Source organism: Peromyscus leucopus, unplaced genomic scaffold, assembly GCF_004664715.2.
Source record: "Peromyscus leucopus breed LL Stock unplaced genomic scaffold, UCI_PerLeu_2.1 scaffold_1380, whole genome shotgun sequence".
Classification (NCBI taxonomy): Eukaryota; Metazoa; Chordata; class Mammalia; order Rodentia; family Cricetidae; genus Peromyscus; species Peromyscus leucopus.
This window is the reverse complement of record NW_023504535.1, coordinates 1-6340: the sequence shown is the minus strand read 5'-3', so window position 1 is coordinate 6340 and position 6340 is coordinate 1. Positions and strand designations below refer to the sequence as shown.

At 40.3% G+C, this 6340-nt stretch overlaps 1 pseudogene; it reads left to right on the top strand.

Moving 5' to 3' along the window:
* The first annotated feature begins 1406 nt into the window (after window positions 1-1406).
* On the top strand, window positions 1407-1862 carry LOC114688478 (annotated as a pseudogene).
* Window positions 1863-6340: the final 4478 nt, after the last annotated feature.

The following is a 6340-nucleotide window of genomic DNA, read 5'->3' as shown; positions in this document are numbered from 1 at the left end:
CCTGGTCTTACTGTAGCTTGCTTTGTGTGTTTGATGGGTGTCCCTGGTATGCCTGTTCTTTTCTGAGGGGAGGGAGATGATCAAGAGAATGCAGAGAGGGGAAACTGTGGTCAGAATGTGATAAATGAGTGAAGAATTAAAAGCATTACAACATGATGAGGAGGGACTCTTGGGGATTCATACCAGGCTTTGAGTCTATTGGCACTTGATAACTGATGAGGAAAACACAATCACTATTTTTGGAAAGGTTTGTAGAAGTTCCTTGTGCACTAGTGAATCTGTGTGTATATAGATAGTGCTGATTGGACTCACCATGTTATTATGAAACAAAAGAGGTCTAGAAGTTAAGGAGAGAGACTTATTGGAAGGTCTCAAGGGGAGTCAGAGGGACATAGTTGGGGATTCATATGATCATAATGTATTTCGTACATAAATGAACATTTCAAAGAACAAGCAAATTTAATTTGAATAATGAAAATAACAATTTTATATGTGTTTCAGATTTTCATACTGTATATCATACATGTGCATATTTCCCCCATAACTTCTACCCTTCCTTTTCTTGACATTCCTGTTTTTCCTGTATTCTGCTAGACAATTTCATTTATATGTTGTTATGTATTTGCATACATACTACTGTGCACCTATTCAAAATCTAAAAACTACTTAGAATCTCATATAAAGTCTGTGTTTCAGAGTTAATCTTAATTAATACAGTTATCCCCAGTTACATTGATTTTCCTAAAGGTGGTACAAGTTCCTTATCCTTTCAGATGAAATATTCCTGTTGTGTTGCATGTAAACCATGTCTTCTTGATGCAACCATCTGCCTACAGATGTGATGTTTATTTCCAGAAATTATTTTAGATAGTGCTGCAATAAACATGTACAAATATTTCTGAAGTATGTTTCCTTTGTGTCATTTCATTGAGTTTTTGGACACAACCTTCTGGAATGGCAAATATTAGTTGTATATATCTGAAAGGAAATTGTAAATTCTCAAAATTTAGCAGATTTTGAAATTTCTTCTCACCACTATCATCAACACAATCACCACCTGTAAATCAATCTGACAATTTGTCACATAGTAGAGCAATTGCCTCAAGCAGAAATCTGTTGAGAGCTTAGGCCCTGCTGTTGCAACAACAGCTTCTTCATGGTGCTGAAGGAAGGGGTATAGAATGTATTTATTCAAATAGATTAGGACTTGGACCTTAGCATCCTGTTGCCTGACACAAGTGTCCTCTATGTCCTTCTGCAGCTAGTCTAGGTCCTTATCTAAGAAGTACCCTGCTCATGAATATGCAAATTACTTGAGTCTGTGGTGGTAAATACAAGGAAGTCACACCTCAGAACAACGCATGATTAGTGTCCTCTCCACAGATACAGAAGACACAGTCCTCACCATGAGATGGAGCTGGACCATCCTCTTCCTCATGTCAGTAACTACAAGTAAGGGGCTTTCTTGTTTCAAACATGAAGAGGGAACAGGGACTGAGGTGACATGACATTCACTCTGTGTTTCTCCCCACAGGTGTCCACTCCCAGGTCCAGCTGCAGCAGTCTGGAGCAGAGCTGGGGACACCTGGGCCTCAGTGAAGTTGTCCTGCAAGGCTTCTGGCTACAACTTCATCTACTCCTATATGTACTGGGTGAAGCAGAGGCCTGGACAGGGACTGGAGTGAATTGGACAGATTGTTCCTGGAAGTGGTGGTGCTAACTACAGTCAGAAGTTCCAGAGCAAGGCCACACTGACTGTAGATAAATCCTCCAGCATAGCCTACATGGAGCTCAGCAGCCTGACATCTGAGGACTCTGTCATCTATAATTGTACCAGACACAGTGTTGCAACCACATCCTGAGTGTGTCAGAAACCCTGAGGAGCAGGAAGCTGCCCTGGGACTGAGATGACAGAGAAGATCAGCCTGGAGACTTACTCAGAAATAATCATTCTGAGTCCCTTTGTCTGTCACTTCATGCAGTCCTACAAGGTCTTTGCCAACTTTTCCAAATTACAATTGTGATAAAGTGATGCTTATTTAGGACATCATACCTTGACAATCTCTTTACCAGTGACCACCTCTGTTGATATGTTTCTTCCTTAATAAAACAAGAAAAGGTGTAAACTGTGGTTATGCATTATGATTAAAAAAAGTCTCTGTTTTCTATCTGTGAACTTTGGGAAGCTTTTAATAAAATAAAATAAAATAAAATAAAATAAAATAAAATAAAATAAAATAAAATACGAATTTGACCAGTAAAGTCTAAATCAATGGGCAAAGAAATTTCCTTTCATATCATAGTCTTTAATGTTATATGACATTATATATATAATGTATATATGTGTATAGTTAACTCAGGCTGTGTGGTCCTAAAGAAGTTCCAGTCTCTTAGAATGTAAGACATGTATCAAAATGCACTGCCACATAAGTATAACTCCTGTAAGTTGGTCAAGAGTATTATTAATTACTTTTCATAAAAATCATTAATCAAATCAATGTATGTACATGTTAATCAAAGTAGGACCTGAGATCAAACATTATTTCCCTTATTTACTTCATTCCCAGGCTCAATAACCTGCCCTACAGTCTCAAGCATTTACAGAACATGAATCTATACTGATACAGCGTCAACTGTCACAGTCCTTTGGATACCTGGTGGTCACCCTTGCTCTACAGTATATTTGGATTTTTGCCTGGTAGAGTGCTTGTAGACACTGTCAATCAGTTGTGCTGTCTATCAACTTGCTTCCACATCAGTGGTCTCTGATATAGCTAGGTCTAACAACACCTAAAGAAAAGACAGGGTTTCATGGAGATCTGGAAATCATTTGAGGGACAGATCACCATTCATCCTTGAAATATCTACTCAACATCACCATACACAATCAAGAAAGACAGAAGAGCCACAGTTTAGCACTGTGTGAGCCCATTGACAAACTTCTATTAGTGGATTCTCAGAATCACCAGGCTGCACTGTAGATCTCTAATCCCTAAGAAGTAAATGGTAGCAGAAGCTAAGAAAGATGTGCCATGAGGGGATTCCTCTGCGGATTTTTATCACCAACATCATTACATTCAGAGACTGTGGTGTACTTGAAATGTGAGATCTATGTGCTACAATACTTGAGAGCTTCTTTGTTTAATAAAATTGATATATGAGGTCAAACTGGAGTATATGAGCCAAACTGGAATCCTATTGGCAGTGGATAGGAAACTAGGGGTCATGAACCACCAGTTCATACCACAGGGGTGTCCATAGTCCTGCTGATCACTGGAATGGAATGGACAACAGCAGTCTCCAAAGTTCTGTGCTAGTGTCTGATTGGGGCAGGATAGTCAATGCACCTTCTCAGCATCACTGTTAGGTTTGATTCTGAGGAGGATCAGAGGGCCTATGAACCATTGACTTGTGGTCGCATTAAAAAGCAGTGAGATGGGAGAGCTCTGTCTGTACAGGTGCCAGTATGGAACTGAGAATGCGTTTTCCCAGATAGGTTTAGGACTTGGAACTCAGCATCCCACTGATGAACAGAGAAAACATTTACCTAGTCTGTCTCAAACAGATTCCTGTTTTGATCTTAGGAATACCCTTTCTTATTCATATGAAAATTACAAAGGTTGTGTTTGTAAAAACACTGATGTCCTCATACCACACAGCACCACATTAATATTCTCTTGTCCGTTGACCCTGAGCACACAGGTTCTTAGCATGGACTGGAGTTGTATCATATTCTACCTGGTTACAGCAGTTACAGGTAAGTGCATTCCTATAATCAGGCTTGGGAAGAAAGCCAGAGGCTGAAGTGACAGTGTTATCCTCTCCACAAGTGCCCACTCCCAGGTTGAGCTTCAGCAGTCTGTAGCTGAACTGAGGAGATTTGGAAGTACATTAAAGGTGTCTTATAAGGATTTTTTCACTCAGATAGCTTCCCCATTGTGTGTTGCAGAAGTATGGACATGGGCTTGAATGGATTGAATGGATATTCCTAAGCATTGACAGAACAAACTATGGACAAAAGTTTGAGCCACACTGGATGCAGACATAATGTCCAACACATTTTACCTGGAGCTCATCATCCTGAAATCTGAGGACTCTGCCATCTATTACTGTGTAAGACACAATGTTACTGTCCACATCTGAGGTGAAGGAGCAGGAATCTGCCTTGGGGCTGAGAGGACAGGGAAGAGTAACCTGAAGACTTACTCAAAATCACAAGACTGCTGCATATTGATATTCACATTAGAGCTTAGGAGAAGCTGCTCACATCATCTCTCCACAAATCTCACAGAGTTCAAAATTTTGTGAGTGAGATCCCTTATGAGAAGAGGATATCTCTGTGAATCCATTCTGCTCAATCAGGCAAGTACTCCTCTATTATCACCCATGAGAGTCGTCAACATCCCACCATACTGGACTATGAAGTGCAGGTTTATATATATTACCCAGCACAATAGTGAAGCTGAACGGCCAAGAGAAGCCCATCCACTGCCTTGCATTTTGGGGTTAAGTTTTCATCTGTGAAGAGAAACATGTGTTGCTTTGAGGGTGTTTTCCTGTGGATTCATAGTTCACAGAATATTATATTGATTCTGTCCAGTGATAGAAGAGAAGCCACACAACTGACTACTTCCAGCTGCTTCTCTCCTGCAACATTAGGTGCATCTGAGTCATGATCTTGACGTTAGAACAAAATAAAAAGGAGTATGCTGACTCTCTGCAGCATATATTTTTGTTTTAATATGTGTAGCTACAATTCAGATATTTATACTGACATTCAAACAAAATTGTACATAGTTCTGTTAGCTTCCCTCATTCCTGGGAACACCTTCCAAATCCATCCTACAGGAGTGAAAACATCAGTTTCTGAAAAGCTTTACTAACATATTCCCTGTCTAAGAATAAGAGCACCTTGAACTTGAAAAGGTAGACAGAGAAAAAGCTGTCTAACGACATATACCTCCATCCATGAAGATCCTTGTCAATGTGATGTCCTGATGTCCTCTACTCCCTCAACTGGAATACAGGGAATAGATTGATTTACAGTATAAATTTGCTTGATTTCTACTTCCTTTTCAATGTAATATATTTTTTAGAATTGTTAATTGATCTGTGAGTACCAAGGAAGTGCCTCCTCTTTCTGTTGACTCCTGTATCTGAGTGCACCAGGAATTCAAACGTGGATTCAGGGGGCTACAACTGAGCAGAAGACTCTTTGATTCTCTGACTTCAGGTGCTCTGCCCCAGGTATAGCCTGATGAAGGCAGAAAAGACCCTGTTATTCCTTTGTCATGTAATTACAATGGGAACTGCTAGAACTGGATGCAACTGACATCTGGGAGGACCCTGGCTTTGGCAGGGACATTGGTCACAATAATAGCACAGCATAAAAACAGTCTCTGAAACATGCAGTCAGTGGTAAAAACCATTTACCACTGCAGCTGAGCTTTGTGAGCACTGAAGTTGCAGGGATATGTTATTACTGCTCAAGATAGACAGTGCAGCTTCAGGTAAGCCATGAAAAACCAACCTGCAGGGGGAGCTCCTGACCAGCAGGGGGCACAATGGAGCCAAGAATCCCCAGAGGAGAGAAGAGGCAGGGTGTGGAGGGGACTCTGTATCCTGTATTATTTATTTTTTTAAAGTCTATTAGCTGACCTACACCTGTTGTGATTGAAGTGTGATGTTTCCATGTTCAGACACAGTACAGATTTTTTTTGTTAAATTCTTCACAGGTTTGTTTATTTTAATACATTTTTATAATTCTCATAAAGAAAATTCACACAATGTATTCTGATCATGGATTGCCTTTCTCCAACTCCTTCTAGATCCTTCCTACCTCCCTATCCACTCAACACCACACTGTTTCTTTCTCTTTGTAGAAATTAAACAAATAGGCAAACAAAGAAGATTAAAATAAAAGACATTAGAAAAGAAGAAAAAAAGGAAACACATGCCCACAAAACTGATAAAAACACACCGCTGTGAAACCATGATATATAGACAAAAGATCAGTAAGACTTAAAGAAAATGCACGGACAATGTGATCTGAATAAAATATTTACAAAATTACCCCAGACTGCAACCCAAGCTCCAGGGAGGCGAGCTAGCAGGGAGGACCCTTGGAAGGACACAGGGATCACCCAGTAAAGGAGACATCGATGAGATCTACATGAACAAACTGGGGGTGAGGGAGGGTAATGGAAGGCAAGGGATGGGGGATGAGAACATAGGGGAACAGGGACAGAGTGCGAGAGCAAGGAAAGAGATACCCTGATAAGTGAAGACATCATGGGAATAGGGAGAAGGAGTGCTAGGGAAGTTCCCAGGAATCCACAAG